The 16,801-nt window shown below is 42.4% G+C and overlaps 1 protein-coding gene across 1 annotated transcript in view; it reads left to right on the forward strand.

The window, feature by feature from the left end:
• Positions 1–16,801, forward strand: part of SPOCK1 (SPARC (osteonectin), cwcv and kazal like domains proteoglycan 1) — a 520,792-nt gene that overhangs the window by 257,485 nt on the left and 246,506 nt on the right. The gene's annotated exons all lie outside the window — the stretch shown is intronic.

Consider the following 16,801-nt stretch of genomic DNA (forward strand, 5'->3'; position numbering starts at 1 on the left):
TTTTTGAGTGAAGCAAACATGTTCATGGTATAAAAAATTTACTTCAAAAGTATATAAAAGCAAGTCAAGTTCTTTCACTCCCTTGTTCACTTTTATTACGTAATTGTTCTTCCCATAGGTAACCACCATGAGCAGTTTCCCGGGCATTTCTGGAAATTGAGTCTAGGACTCTGTGTGTGTGTGCACATTGTCTTTTATCTGCTTACCTCCTTTTTCTTTTCTTTTTTATAAAAATTTTTTTCTAGTGTTTATTTTTGAGAGAGAGAGAGAAAGAGAGCATGAGTGGGGGAGGTGCAGAGAGAGAGGGAGACACAGAATCTGAAGCAGGATCCAGGCTCTGAGCTGTCAGCACAGAGTCTGATGCAGGTCTCAAACTTATGAACTGAGAGATCACGACCTGAACCAAAGTTGGACACTTAATGGACTGAGCTGCCCAGGCGCCCCTTACCTTCTTTTTCCTGTAAACTCCTAGAGAGCTCTCCTTTATCATTTCATCCATCAGAGCATTATTTTTAGAGGATGCATAGTATTCTGTGTATGTATTCCTAAAGTACTGCTATTTATTTAACCATGTTCCCATTCTTGGATTTGAGTTATTTCCAGTTTTTTCCATTTATTACCAAGTATGGCTCATTGATTATCGCTGTGAATAAATCTGTCATGCTTGCATAAATATTACTGTAGGATAAGTTCCTGGAGGTGGCTCTTGCATTAAAGCAGATGTACGTTTTTGATGCCCTTCTGTTTTTCTTACATGAAATTTCAAACAGGTTACATGCCTGAGCCAAGCATATCCCCAAATTCTGGCATCGCTGGTGAGAAAATGGACTCCTGTAATGTTTGCGGCTCTGTGATGTTTTTGTTTGGTGAGGAAATAGGTTGTGTTTCATCTTGAAGAGTTGGTAGAGGATGAGGTGTGAGCAGTGACATCGAGCTTTTGGGCTGTGGATCTCAACACAATCTTTGACTTTTCCTTAAAGAACAGTCAACTTTTCTTGAGGAACATAAGAAATGTGCCCTGGGCCTGCCTGGCCAGGATTCTCTGAGGGAAAAGCTACAGTGGTGGCTAAAAACTATAGTTAATCTCTATGAAATTTTCTCATAGCCTCAGGAAAGAATGCTAGTAGCTTACAGGCATCATTTCACACCTAGTAATTTTGAGTACTGACTCTTTTCCAGGTTCTTTACTAAGCCCTTCCTATATGAATTATCCCCTTGAATGTGCACCATCACCTTGCAAGGTTGGAACTTTTCTCATTTCTCTGTTCCGATGAGAAAACTGAGGCTCACAGAGGCCCAGAGTCACAGAGCAAGTGAGTGGTAGAGTGAGACTTCAAACCAAGCCTTGACTCTGAAATTCCCATTCTTGATCACTAAAGCATACTGTTTTCTCATATTAGCTGTCTTAAAATTTTGCAAGTGTCCTGTGTTTCATGATAGAGATGGGTTAATCAGTAGCTATCAGTGAGTCCACAGAATGAGATGTTGCTTCTACTCTCTGCTTCACAGATGATTGTGGAGATAGGCTTTTCTTCTGGACTGTGAGCTCCAAGGACAGGATGGTATGTCACTTAGACCTGTGTCCCTAGGACACAAGGGGCTCAGCAAATGTTGACTGATGTAATGAATAAATCAGACAAATGCAGGTAAAATATGTAGAATATGACTCGAGTTAGGACTTTATTTTATGATTATTAGGGGCTAAGTAGCAGGAAATACAGATGAAGTTTCCACAGGTTCTGAAGGGTGACAAGGGCTCAGAAAACTTCTACTTCTATTTTCTTACCTAGAAATAAAACCCAAAGTATAAATTTTATTTTTAGTGTATTTAAACTTAGGTTTGCATCTAACTCTTAGCCTCCAAGAAATGTGTAGGAAAACAGATAAGAGTTAATACAAGGCCTTTTATTCCAGGAAAGAAACAGCCTTTTTTTTTCTTCTTTTTTCTTTCTTTTTTTTTTTTTTTTTTAAGTTCCTTGTGAACTTGCATGATGTTGAGGAGTTGTGTAGCTGGGGGTCCAGAAGAAATCGATCTGTCAGGTTTTCTGCACTCTGAATTGTTACGGAGACCTAAGCAGATGGTAGGTTGCAAAGCACATACGGTTTTTGCATGAATTTTCCAACCATGGGATGACACGGGTCCTAGCCAGAGCAGAACCAAATTTCCACATGGCTGGTGGCGCCTGAACCCAGGGCACGTCTGACCCCGAAGTGTGCCACTGGGTCACACAGGAACTGTGGGGCATCCAGGGGTCCTCAGTGTGAGAACTGAGCTGGTGACATGCCAGGTCTTGGGCCAGGCACCCACTCTCACATCTGGCTTCTCCTCAAAGTGCCCTGCCCTACCCTTTCCACTCTGCCACCTAGCCTCGTAGCAGTGCTTCGTTCTTAGCCTCGGCCGTGCTCAGCCACTGCCTGCTGTGGGCCCCCTTCCATCCATGGTTTCTTCTTTGACCTGATTCATGCTTCTTCATCCTTCAGACTGCCCTTCCGCATTACTCTGACTCAGTCTTTTTTTTTTTTCTTGTCATAGATTCCATACTTGAAGTCTATCTCAGGTCGTTAAAGCTCCTTAGAAGACATATTTTAACCAAGGCAGCTGTGAGAGAATTCATGCTTCAGAGAATTTGTGATTGGGCCATGAGACCCCACTCCCCTCAGGTGGTTTGTGTCTCCCCGCGATTCTGATTCTGTAACCGTCTTGTGCCTGCAGCCACAATTTGTTATCGTTCACTTTGGCCACTGCTTGATGCGTCTATTGCCCTCAATTTTGCTTTTAGTTTTAAGGAGCGGTATTGAATGTGTAATTAATTTCCTCCTCTGCTTATGTCCTTAACTATTGATTAGAACCAACAATTGGTACAATAATCATTTGGAGTATAATTGTTTCTTATAAATGTTACATGAGTCCTGGGAATGGCCTTGTAAAGCTCTCGAAAGTAATGGCAAGATATACTTATGTCCATGTGTTTTTTTCATTTCTGAAACCAATTATTTTTCTAAAATTGCTTTTCAGATTGGCTATTAAGTAGAAAAGATCATTGATTTTTTTCATACTGGCATCAAGGAGAATCCTAATGAAACATGATGTGTTTACAATTAATTATCTTAGCTCTCACCTGGCTGCTTAATGCCCATAGTGTTTCTTTTCGAGTTTGAGTGGGAAAGGTGGTCACGTTCATTAATGCTTCCTCAACTTTTGCAGGAGTGGGGGAGAAAGAGTGATTATCTTTTTCTTTAAATTCTTAAGGGATAATTTTGAATTACTCATTTGTGTCCATTTTTGGGAGCTGTTTTCTCTTATTAGATACAGATAAACTTTGTCCTGGGTGCAGTTGTAAAATCAGTGTTTAAAAAATAATTCGTCAAATGCCTTTTTGGAAAAAACCTGACTTCTTTGCTACTTTGGGGTTTGACTTGAGTTCCTATGCGGGAGGGCACCGGGCCAAGGTGACAGGTGCTGGCATGGCAGAGCATCTGGTGAGGCCAGGCCTGCCCAGGTGCCAGAGGACTCATCTGCCCTCATAAATGCAGGCCCAGTAGTCCTGATTGCTTTCTTCAGGTGCGCAAGCTCTCTGTCCAGACCCAACAAGACCCTGATGACCACCGTCATGCGGGACTCTGTCTTCTGGCAGGACGCGCCTCAATTGAGACCCAGGGACTTGATGTTTGTGCGATTTTTATTGTATTTTAATTAATTGATGAATTCATTTTTGAGAAAGTGCAAGCAGGGGAGGGGCTGGGGGGGGGTGGGGGACAGAGGATCCGAAGTGGGCTCTGTGCTGGCAGGCCAACAGCAGTGAGCCTAATGTGGGGCTCAAACTCACGAACCATGAGATCATGACCTGAGCTGAAGTTGGATGCTCTACCAACTGAGCCACCCAGGCGTCCCTGTGTTCTTGTGATTTTAGTTTATTTTTTAAATTTATTTTATTAAATTTTTTTTAAATGTTTATTTTTGAGAGAGACAGTGCACAAGCGGGAGAGGGGCAGAGAGGGTGGGGGGACACAGAATCTGAAGTGAACCTCTCTGGGTTCTGAGATGTCAGCACAGAGCTTGACACGAGCCTTGAACTCAGGAACCATGAGATCATGACCGTAGTCGAAGTCTGACCCTTAAGCGACTGAACCACCCAGGTGCCCCGAGTTCTTGTGATTTTAAACTTAAGACAGGCTGGCCCATTTTTTAGGTGTTAGAAACCAATTGTCCTTTGTGTTGTAAATTGCACAGTGGAAGCTGCAGGTCGCAGTCACCTGATGGACGCGTATTTGCTAGCGCTGTCTCTCTGCATCCCAGGCTAAATCTGAATTTTGTGCCCATTGAGTTTTGGGCCCATTCATTTTTCTGTGAATCTCTGTGCCACCAGCAGTCTCTTTAAGTGCCTCACTTTGTGCTTTGGCGTACCTGTATCGAACGCTATATAGTCTCTTTATAGCCAACATGTTATTTTTATGTGTCTTACTTTATTACACATGAAATGAAACCATCTCTGACATTTTTTATACTCACTGAATTTTTATTAGAGTTCTATCTTTCATCAATAATAACATAAGCTGCAACACCCTTCTTTGGAATATTTACTGAAAAGGTTGCTGCCACTGTTTGGAAAGAGTGCTGTTCCCACCTTATTAGAAACGGTCTCATCCTCATTGCTTTTATCTCGGGAGATAATCCTTTAATCCTTGTTCCTTGCCTTGGATGCTGGCTCTCCTTGCCTGTGCCGTTAATGCAGGCCCACAGAGTGGTGCCTCGGGGGAGGCCGGCCCTCTAGCTGATCAGTTTCGAGTCATTACAGTCATTAGTTCTGGTGGCTGCAGTGATTAGGACCAGAGGTCTTATACCTGAGGCCAGCCCTGTTCATTCACAATAAGGGATTCAGCAGATACGGATGCAAGCAGAAAATTGAATCAGCAGCACCGTCACTCCATTAAGTTATGGCATTTACCTGCAGAATTCCTGTTGAGATGTAATCGTGGATTTGGTCAGAACCATTTCTTAGGCAGGTTCGTTTAGGGTCTTTGGTAACCCAGGGAGATGGAGGGTTTTCCGGTATCTCAGAGGCTTCAAGCCAGTTTGTTCTGGTCGGTCCCCACCTACGAATGTGGCAGTCTGTGTTTAGATACTAACCTTTTTTCTATTGATTTTTGTAAAATCACCTTCTTAATGATGTCTTTGGTACTAGAGAAATGAGGCCGAACACACAAGAAAATAGAGGCGCTAGTGATGAATTTAAAATATACAACCCTAGCCTGCTTTCGACTTTTGGGTGGGTTGCACTATAACTTTGAGAGATTTAAAAGAGCTCCTGATGATGTGGTATTCACAGGCTTTCCCCAGATGCTGGCTGTTACGGAAAAAAGAAGTCCTCAGGCAAGGACCCTGGGGAGCTTGAGGGGCTCAGCTGGAAGTGGGGTGAGGCACCTCCCAGGGCATATCTGCAGAACAGTCACATTTCTTGCTATTTACTTTGTTTTTTCAATCTAGTTTTTAAGTAGGACGATACGTTCAGATGTTTTTCAGAAATGAAAATAAATAGCAAGGAATACAGTAAAAAGTCTCCATGTGCCCAATTTTCTTACCCAATAACCGCTGTTATTGGTCTCTTGTGTATCCTTCTGAAATGTTTTTAAGCATTTGTTACTTAGCATGTGTATGTGTATTCTGTGTTTTCTTTTGTTAAAACATAACAGCCTATTATAGGCAATGTTCTGTACCCTGCTTTTTGCAGGTATCAGTATATCTTGGAGGTCTTCACGTATCTATGTAGAGATCATTGTTCTCTCTTCTTCTTCTTCTAAAGCTGTGTGGTATTTCAGTGTACAAATAATTGATTCAATCCATTCCTGTTGATGGGCGTTTGAGTTTTCCAGTATTTTGTGCATGTATCATTTCACACATCATGTGCACGTTCTTCAGATGGTAACTTGCCAGAAGACGGCTTAATGGATCAGAAGATATATGTGTTTATAATTTGGATGACTGCTGTCAGATTATGCCTTGCCCCTCCGTAGTGGTAAGTAGTTGGGAACAACTTTGTCCAAACAGCCTTGCCAAAGATAGGTCTGTTCCAGTCCTTTGCCCGTTTTTTTTTAGTTAAGTCCTATGTCTTGTACTTGTTAATTTCTAGAAGCTGTTTATATATTAGAGATATTAGCACTTTGCCTGTAATTTGAAAGCAGATAAGACATTCCCAGGGGTGGCATTTAACTTTAGACTTTGTTTATGATATATTGCTAGGTTAAAGTTTGATTTTTATGTGTTTGTATTTCTTGGTGTTGGCTTTTGTGGCTTCTTTGATTAAAAAATCTGTCGATTTTTAGGCATGACTCAAAAGGACTTCTCTGCTTCCAGGTTAATAAATACTTTGTCCTATTTTTTTTTTTTCTCCCACCTTGGTTTTACATACTGGGAATTTATTTTGGTGTGTATTTTAAGACAGAGAAGTGATCCCCCCCCCCTTTTTTTTTTTGAGATGCTCTTCAGTTAAGTTTACATCACTAGGTGAATATATATTTTCCCTACACAGTAGAGATGCTCACTTTTACCGTGTACTGAGTTTGCTTTGATTTTTGGACTTTGTATTCTGATCCATTTGTCTGTGTTCATAGTCAAATCCAGTGCCCGTAACACATGATCTTAATTTTGTTTTGTTTTGGTTTTTTTGTGTTTTTGTTACATGATGTTAATATTAAAGCTTTGTCACATGTTCACGTCTCTGACAGGACTGCTATTTTTCATTCCTTTTCTTTTTTAAAGTTGTTTTGGCCTTTTCTTCATAGTATTTTATCTTTTTCTAAATATACTTAATTATCAACTTGTATAATTCCCAAACTAAAAATGATATTTCCATTAAGAGAGCATTGCATTTATAAATGACCTTAAGAAAAAGTAGACATCTTTGTGAATCTGTTTTCCTGTCTAGGAACATTGTATCTCTTTCTAACTGTGCAGGTCTTTTTTCATGTCTGTTAGAAGGGTTTTAAAGTTTTCTTCTTAAAGGTTTGCAAGTGTATTAATTAGTTAATTCCTTGGTATTTTAATTATTGTGGTATTTTATTTTATTAAGGTATTTTATTTTTTAAAAACAATTTTTTAATGTTTATTTATTTTTGAGACAGAGACAGAGCATGAGGTGGGGAGGGGTAGAGAGAGAGGAGACACAGAATCCGAAGGAGCCTCCAGGCTCTGAGCTGTCAGCACAGAGCCTGACGCGGGGCTCAAACTCACAGACCATGAGATCATGACCTGAGCTGAAGTTGGGCGCTTAACTGACTGAGCCACCCAGGTGCCCCATTATTAAGGTATTTTATATTACATATAATGTAATTTTTAAAGTATATCTCCTAACTGGTGGAGGTTTGTATATAAGGAACCTGTAAGTGTCTACATGTTAATTTTGTATCTTGCTAAACTTTCTGAGTTGTCTTTTGCTTGACAGTGGCTTTCAGTTGATTGTTGTTTTGGCTTTCCTAGAATATGATCAACTTGTCTTTATTTTTATTAAGTTTATTTATTTAAGTAATCTCTACACTCAGCATGGGGCTCAAACTCATAACCCCAAGATCAAGAGTTGCGCACTCTTCTCACTGAGCCAGCCAGGTGCCCTGATCAACTTGTCTGTAAATAGTCCTACTTTTATGTGACCTCTTTCCAATTTGTGTGTTTCTTTAGGCCTTTCCTGGCTCCCTCTCGTAGGATGTAAAATAACCATGGTGATAGGGAACACGCTTCTTAGTCCTGGTTCTTGTCGGCTTGAATTCTAGTGTTGTATCTTTAAGTATGATCCTAGCTTTGGGATTGAGATAAATACATTTTATCACGTCAAAGAAGTATACATTTATTTTTGTTTGAATGATTTTTGTTGTTGTTATTAAGAATGGTTGTTGAATTTTATCCAGTACTTTTCCACTGTCTAGGTGGTTACATGATTTTACTCTTGAGCTCTTTATTATGATAAACTAGTTTAATGGATTTACTACTATTGAGCGGTCTGTGCATTACAAGTATAAATTCCACTTGGCCATGATGTAACATTCTTTTATTGTGCTTCTTGATTCTTTGTGCCACTGTTTGCATTATATTCATGAATGAAATTGGCCTTGAGTTTTCTTTTATGCATAATTGTTAGTTTTTGCGCTTACTTTATTTAAAAGACTGTATGTGAAGGAGGGTTTTTAAAATAATTTCATGTTGTGAACATGATTTTAGGAAACATGTCTAGTCTTAAAGGAACATTTAGTTTCAAGCACTGTTTAGGAGTGTGTTCATGTATGTGAATGAAAATTTAAACTGTTAAGATACCTGACGAATGGATAAAGTAGATGTGGTTTATATATAGGATGGAATACTACTTGGCAATGAGAAAGTATGCAATCTGGCCATTTGCAGCAACGTGGATGGAACTGGAGGGTATTATGCTAAGTGAAATAAGTCAGGCAGAGAAAGACATATCATATGTTTTCACTCTTTTGTGGATCTTGAGAAACTTAACACCATGGGGGAGGGGAAGGGGGAAAAGTTTACAGAGAGGGAAGGAGGCAAACCATAAGAGACTCTTAAGGATGGAGAACAAACTGAGGGTTGATGGGGAGGTGGGGGAGGGGGAAAGTGGGTGATGGGCATGGAGGAGGGCAACTTGTTAGGATGAGCACTGGGTGTTGTATGGAAACCAATTTGACAATAAATTATATTTAAAAAAAAGATAAGGTCTGTCTCTTTGGGGAGGTAAAGTTTGGAAAATAATTTATTAACATTTTATTAGTACTAATAAGAACTAACAAGAAAAATCACTATTAACTAGATTAAGTAGCTGGATATGTAAGTAGGTTGGATTTACATTTGTTCGTTCATGTTGGTCCTCCATATGGCCCTGGGAGGAGTTGCTTTTAACTTACAGAAGGGAAAACTGACTTGAAGAGGTGAACTTGACTTGCCCCGGATCACACAGCCAGTCAGGGATAGAATCACACTTTGAACCTGGATGTGCTTGACCCCGGTGTCCGTAATCTCAACCACATGCTTGATTACTTTTTAAACAACTTTGAGTCGTTACACGCAGTTAGAAGTTAAGGGAATGGTTTCCTTACGCAGTCGCCTCTAGGTATGGTCCCCAGACCAGCCACCTCTGCATCTTAGAACTTAGAACTCATTAGAATGCCGATTCTCAAGCCCCTGCCAGATCTCCTGAAGCAGAAACTCCAGGGATGAGGCCCAACTCTGTTTTAATAAGGCCTGCAGGTGATGGTGACACACAGGGACTACAAGTGAGAAGCACTGCCTTGAGAACGACAGACTATTCTCCCCTTCTACAGGGTTTGTGTAGTGGCTATGCCAGCTCCATAGTCCACTTGTCACCTATGGGTCCTGGGAAGTACGCTTTACTTTCTCCATTTGCTCTCCAGAAACAAGGGCAAATCATTTGTTTCCCACCTTGTGTCTTGTTCACAAAAGCGCATATTTGCTGAGCCTAGCTTTCTGTGAACTTAGGACGATTAAACACGCTGGTGAAATGTCCCTCTCAGTCCAGGCAAGAGGTCTTAAGCCAACTCATTAGACTTCATTTCTGAGTGTGAGCCGTTCACAGATGTGCGTGTTTTCTTCACATGCCCCCTGTGCATGATGTACCTTCCGGAGACTAACCAAAAGTGGATGCTGGGAAGGCAGGGACCCGGCGGCCTCAGGGCAGCCTCCCAGACAGGCACACAAAGCCTTCGTTACATTTCCTGGAATGAGGATGCCAGGAAGATGCTGAAAATCATGGTGGGCTGCCCGCTTGACCTCATCTCCGCACAGGGCCACCAAACAGAGGAAATAATGATAATTCACTTAACCTAAAAGGCTCAAGCCAATTAATGATTTCCATGCAGTTGCCAGTCGCTTGCCCTTCCCTTCCGGGTGCAGAATTCATTTCCCTGGCATCGCTGATTTACAAAAGGCAGACTGCTTGCAAGCTAATTGGGTAAAGTCGTTATCGAGGGCAGCGTGGCTGTGAGCTGGAGCAGCGCTAAAGTGCTTTTCGATAATGTGCCTCTTGTCCTTGCATTGGTTGTCACCCCCAGAGTAATTAGATCTGAGTGGCTTCAGTTTGGGGCTGTGAGGATGCTGTGGGTTTACCAGTGACCATGTGTTGTTTGCTCAAAGTAGCTCTTCATTATAGTCGGGTATCTTGCCCAGGTCTAGGGGTTTCTGGACTGACGTATTTCTGTGGTTAGTAGACACGTCTCTGGTCAGTGTGGGTGCGTGTGTGTTGGGTTCGGATTGATATGCTAACTAGATCACTTTCTGGGGAGTGCAAGACAGACCCCTCTGTGAGCTAAGTCTGAGGAAAGCATGCCTGCCCCAGCCAGGTCAGAAATGGCCTTACCTCCAGTGCTGATCTCCACTGATGAGTGGCCCAGGGCCTGGAACCTGGGGTGGGCTGGGCTCCCGGATGCTCCAGCAGGCTGCGCGCGCGCGCGCACACACACACACACACACACACACACACACACACACACACACGTGTGTGTGCACAGCTGGGGCCTGCGGCAAGAGTGTAAGGGGAGGCTCACATCCCCTAAATAATTAAGTTGTAAGATAATCACATGAACATGCCATTAACAATAACATGTGTTCGATCCCCCTGCCTTGACACGTGAACTGTCGTCGTGACCTGGGATGTGGCTGCGTGGCGGGAGCATGCCTTGTCTTCCCACCTCCCTTCATCTTGCTCCACAAGGGCCTTGCATGCCCACCTGCAGATGCCCGCCTTCTTGTCCGAAGGCTGATCTTCAAACCCCCTCCTCACTGCCAACCACTGGCCTAGAGTCTCTCCTTGAGCAGAGGGGGCCCTCATTGGCAGCTCCGGCCACCTTGAAAGGACAGATCTGGAGGAGAGGCCCAGACGACAGGCCTGCAAGTTGGTTCAGGGCCATTTGAACAGGAAACTGGTTTTAGGGACCAAGCACATGGGGTAGAAAGGGGAAGCCTGAGCTCTGGATAGGCGTGTCTCCTAAGCCCCACAGAAGCTCCACCCCGTCTAGGCCAGAACAAGGGCCCCCTCTTTGTGGGGCTGGGGCTGGTACTGACCTTGTGGAGTGTCATTAGAGCTTTATTTATCCAGGACCTCAGTCAAAGGAGAAATCTTAAACATAGGCTCATGTATTCACGTATGTAGTCCACACAGACCTTTACAGTCCTGATGATCGTACACAGAGCCACCTGTGGTTGCTTGCTGTGTTGCTTGCACGTCCCCCCTTGCACACTCACACACAGACACCTCTACACTTCGAGCAACACATCCACACTACTCTTAGGTAGAAGCACACAGAAATTTTCACCTGCCTGCCATTCTTTGGCACCCGTACACCTGTCATAAATTTTTACACGCACCGGTATCTTCCCATAGACGTGTATCTAGCAGCCTTGCACACACATGCACGCACACCCACAAACATCTTGCGTGTACACATGCCTTCCAACCTAGGCATCTTTCTGCCCATATTCCTGCCACGTGTAGCCACACTTACTTCTTCTGGAACGTTCCTCGTAGCAGTTGCCATCACTGCTGTTATCAGGGCTCAGGTTGAAATCCATGGCTTAAATAAGGCTTTCGGGTTTCAGGTGCAGTTACTTTATTGAAGGTCTGCCTGTGGTTCATTTGCAGGTAATGACAACTGATCACATGGCAGTTATGATGACGGTAATCTGGACACAAACACCCAGGTATCTGCTGTGATTTTGTGAGTGACGCAGTCCTGCTGCAGGTTGATACGTGTCATCCAGCAGGGCACATTGCTTGGCCACGGCTCCCTTGTCTGGATATTTCAGGATTCCTTATAGCGTTCCATAGCATATCTCCCTTGACACCGAGAAACTCATACAGGGAAGACTGAGTGACCCTGGATCTTTCCGTGGGCCTCAGCCCCCCTTTAGTCAGTGATTCAGCGCCATATATCTGATCTCCAGATCACTGCCTCCTTGAAGGCAGACGCAAATAGCTCACTCTTTCTTCACTTCAGTAGCCATGCTGTCTCTGCGATGGGATGATAGGTGCTTAGTGGAACACTTCCAGGTCAGCACTATTGGCCCTAAAGCCCTTTAATGTCATTGCCCTGTCTGCCCTAAAGTAAAAGATACCTCAACTGTGCGATTAGAGATTTTTGTTGGAAATATGTTTGGTATTTGGGAATAGGATTATTTTTCATTTAACTTTTTAAAAATGAACTTTTGCTTGGGAACACTTTTAGATTTATAGAAAAGTTGCCCAGATGCACCTAGAGAGGCTTCTCATGTATCTATCACTCAGTTTGACCCATTCATACCATCTCATGTTACTATATAGTACATTTGTCAAAACTCACACTGGTATTGGCAACGGACTGTTAGCAAAATTCTACACTTTTCATTGCTTGGTTTCTACCAATGGTTCTGTCCTCTGTAAAGCTACTACTTTACCTTTTCCCTACTTTTTTTTTTGGAAGCAAGTCACTGCATCTAGCCCGCCTTCAAGAGGGAAAGCCAGGAATTGAGCTCTACCCCTCTCCCCCCTCCCCGGAGGAAGCAGGATCTACATAAATTACTTGGAATTCTGCTGAAGGAAAGATTTCATTCCCTCTCACTTTTAAACAGAAAGGTACTTGGTGCAACTTCTCACATGGACAAGATGGCCTAAAGTTGCTTTTCCCTGCACCTCCTGGCAAAGTATGACAGTAAGCCCTGGAAATAGCACAAGAGGTAACCAAAGGATAACTCTGGAAGGTGGTTAGAGAAAGGTGATTGGATTTGGGGTGCCAGGACTGGAAGGCTAGCACAGCAGCAGGGCATCTTCTCTGCCACCACCCTCTTCCCCCCCGCCACAGACCTAACAGAATGGTGTTTCCTGACTTAGAACTTAGCATCGGAAAGCAGCCCAGGCTCATCCCTGTTTTGATAAAATAGGAGTCCTGAAAATAACAGTAGTGAACCCAGCAACTTGGCTTCACTGAGAACGGTGGCCACGGCAAGCGTTTCTATTCCCTGTTGGTCTGAGATTACTGTTCCCCATGAGAGATACCAGAGTGTCTGGGGCAGGGAGACACCAGCAAAAGAGGGCCCCACACAACAGGTGATCCAGTCTGGGAAGCTTCTTTGTCTCTGTGAGCCCGAGACTCCTCTTCCTTCCCCTCTCCTCCCCTGAGACACCTGGGCACCTTGGGGAGGCCTGTCGAACCTTCGGGGACATCTCTTCATAGATCCAATTCTCCTCAGCCAACAGACACCAGTTGCCCTGGAATGGGGGGGGGGGATGCTTGTTTAGAGGAATGAGGCAAAGAAATCTGCTCACACCCCTCTTAGTCAACAAAGAACTGGAAGTTCTAGTTACTGCAATAAGATGAGAAAAAGAAATAAAGGCATTGGTAAGGAATGCCACACTTCACTTGTAGATGACGTGGTTGCCTATGTAGAAAACCCCTAGAACTTAACAAAAGAAAAAAAATGGCTTCTGGGAAAAGTAAGGAAGCTCTGCAAGGTCAAAGTTATACAAGATGAATACAGAAACATCAAATCAATCATACTTCTGTATACTAGCAATGCATAAGTGAAAACTGAAATTAAAAACACCATTCATGATCACTCCAAAGAAAATGAAATACTTAGGTATAACTTAAATCATATATAGGATCTGTATTTTAAATATTACAGAACTTTGATGAAAGAAATCAAATAAGACCTAAATTACTTTTTTGTTTGGATTATCAAAATTTATTTTATTTTATTTTAATTTCATTTATTTTTAAAATGTAATTAATTGTCAAATTAGTTTCCATACAACACCCAGTGCTTATCCTAACAAGTGCCCTCCTCCATGCCCATCGCCCACTTCCCCCCTCCCTCACCTCCCATCAACCCTCAGTTTTTTCTCCGTCCTTGGGAGTCTCTTATGGTTTGCCTCCCTCCCTCTCTGTAACTTTTTCCCCCTTCCCCTTCCTCATGGTCTTCTGTTAAGCTTCTCAAGATCCACATATGAGTGAAAACATGGATCTGTCTTCCTCTGCCTGACTTATTTCACTTAGCGTAATACCCTCCAGTTACATCCACGTTGCTGCAAATGGCCAGATTGCATTCTTTCTCATTGCCTAAATGTCCATCAACTGATGAATGGATAAAGAAGATGTGGTTTATATATACGATGGAATACTACTTGGAAATAAGACTTAAATTAATAGAAAGATAGATCTTGTTCATTCTTTGGAAGACTTAACATATAGTAAAGATGTCCCAAATTGACACACACGTTTGAAAGAAATTCCTATCAAAGTTCCAGCAAGGTTTTTATAGGCACAAATAAGGTTATTCTGAAATTTATGTGGAAAGGCACAGGCCCTCAAATAGCTAAAATGATCTTGACAAAGATAAAATAGCAGGAGGAAGTCTACCTTATATTAAGGCTTACTATATAGCTATAGTAATCAAGACAGTGTGATATTGGCAGGGGAACAGACACATGGATCAATGGAACAGAATAGAGAGCCTGGAAACAGAACCAGGGAAGTAAGCGCAAGTGATTTTTGTCAAAGGTGCAAAAGCATCTCCAGGGAAGAAAACTGACCTTGGCCAAAAACGATGCAGAAGCAGTTGGACGTCCATAGGCAAACAAAGAGACCTCACCTGAAACCTTGTACCTTATATAAAAGCTCCCTTAAAAGGATCACAGACTTCAGTGTAAAACTGTAAAACTTTTAGGAAAAAAAAACCCCAAATCTTCATGATCTAGGGTTAGACAAAGAATTCTGGGACTTGACAACAAATGTATGATCCCTAAAAGAGAAATGGGTAAATTGGACTTCAAAATGTTAAAATCATGCGGTCTGTGAAGAACCCTGTTAAGAAGGTGCAAAAAGAAGTTCCAGACTGGAAATACTAACAAGTGACAGTTCCAACACAGAACGAGTATCTAGAATACCAAATTATCTCGCACAATTCAAGAGTAAGAAAACAAACCAATCATAGAATGGACAAAAGCCATGGAGGGTTATTTCACCAAGGAAAGAGTCTGCGTATGATGGAAAATACCCCCATGAAATGAGTTCAGTGTCGTTACTCATCACGGAAATGCAAATTAAAGTGGCGATGAGATATTACCACACAGCCGTAAGAGTGGCTGGAGTGAAAAATAGCTGGTGAGGATGTGGGAAACCGAGTTGCTCATAGTAACTCGTGGAAACGTAAAATGCTAGAGTTGCTCTGGCCTGCAAGTGCCGTGCAACCCAGCAAAGGCACTCTTGGGCATTTATCCCAGAAAAATGAAAACTTACCTTCATACCAAAGCCTGTACACAAATTTCTTTTAAACATAGGAGATTGTTTTGGGGCGCCTGGGTGGCGCAGTCGGTTAAGCGTCCGACTTCAGCCAGGTCACGATCTCGCGGTCCGTGAGTTCGAGCCCCGCGTCAGGCTCTGGGCTGATGGCTCAGAGCCTGGAGCCTGTTTCCGATTCTGTGTCTCCCTCTCTCTCTGCCCCTCCCCCGTTCATGCTCTGTCTCTCTCTGTCCCAAAAATAAATAAACGTTGAAAAAAAAAATTTAAACATAGGAGATTGTTTTATGTGAATGACTAAGACTGAAATGCATAGGACATAATCAAAGTTAAATAAATTTTATAACCATTGACTTTTTGAACACAAAATATACCATACAGCTCACATACAGGAAAAAATACCAGTTTCTTTAAAAAAATTTTTTTAATGTTTTTATTTATTTTAGAGAGAGTGCACACGTGTGTGAGTGGGGGGAGGAGCAGAGAGAGAGAGAGAAAGAGAGACAGAATCCGAAGCAGGCCCCAGGCTCTGAGCTGCTAGCATAGAGCATGACGTGGGGCTCGAACTCATGAATTGCGAGATCATGACCTGAGCCGGAGTTGGACGCTTTACCAACTGAGCCACCAGGTGCCCCGAACCATACCAGTTGCTAAATGGCCAGATGAGTGCTGCCAAACTTTTCTTGTATTCTTTTTTCTTTACTTTTCTCCTTTTTTTAAATTTTTATTAAAAAATTTTTTTTTAATTTTTTTAAAAATTTTTTAATTTTTTTTTAAAAATTTTTTTATTTAAAAAATTATTTTTAATGTTTATTTTATTTTTGAGAGAGAGAGAGAGAGAGAGAGAGAGCAAGCATGGAGGGGAAGAGAGAGAGGGAGACAGAGAATCCCAAACAGGCTCTGCACTGTCAGCACAGAGCCTGATACAGGGCTTGAACTCACAAACTGTGACACCGTGACCTGAACTGAAATCAAGAGTCAGATGTTTGACTGAGCCACTTAAGTCCCTCCCTCCCGGGTTTATTGAGATGTAATTGGTATCTAACATTGTGCAAGTTTAAGGTGTACAGACAAATGTCCATAGCACCTCTGTCTATAACAGTTAAAAATTGGAATCAGGCCAGAATTCCGGGGGTGCATTTGGCTAAACTGTGGTACATGCGTATCATGGAATGAAATAGCCCTGCACTATTGATATGTGAAGTGATAGAGGTAAAATCTCCAGGGCTTTGCTGAGTGAAAAAGCCAGCACTAAGAGGTTACATGCTGTATACAGTTCCAATTAGATAACATTTTAAAAATGCCACAAATTTAGAAGTTGAGTGAAAGATTAGTTGTTGTCAGTGGTTAGTGATGTTAGAGGGCTAAGGATGGTTAGGAGGGAGGAGGGTGTGATTATAAATGGGAGATACCAGGGGTCCTTGTGGTAACGGAACTGTTTTGTATTTTGGCTTTGTATTTGGTAGAACACGAACCGACACGTGATGAAATCATACAGAACTAAACCCCTGCACACACGTGTTCA

Source organism: Puma concolor, chromosome A1 (genome assembly GCF_028749965.1).
Source record: "Puma concolor isolate L17-30 chromosome A1, mPumCon1.1.hap2, whole genome shotgun sequence".
In the NCBI taxonomy this organism is placed as follows: Eukaryota; Metazoa; Chordata; class Mammalia; order Carnivora; family Felidae; genus Puma; species Puma concolor.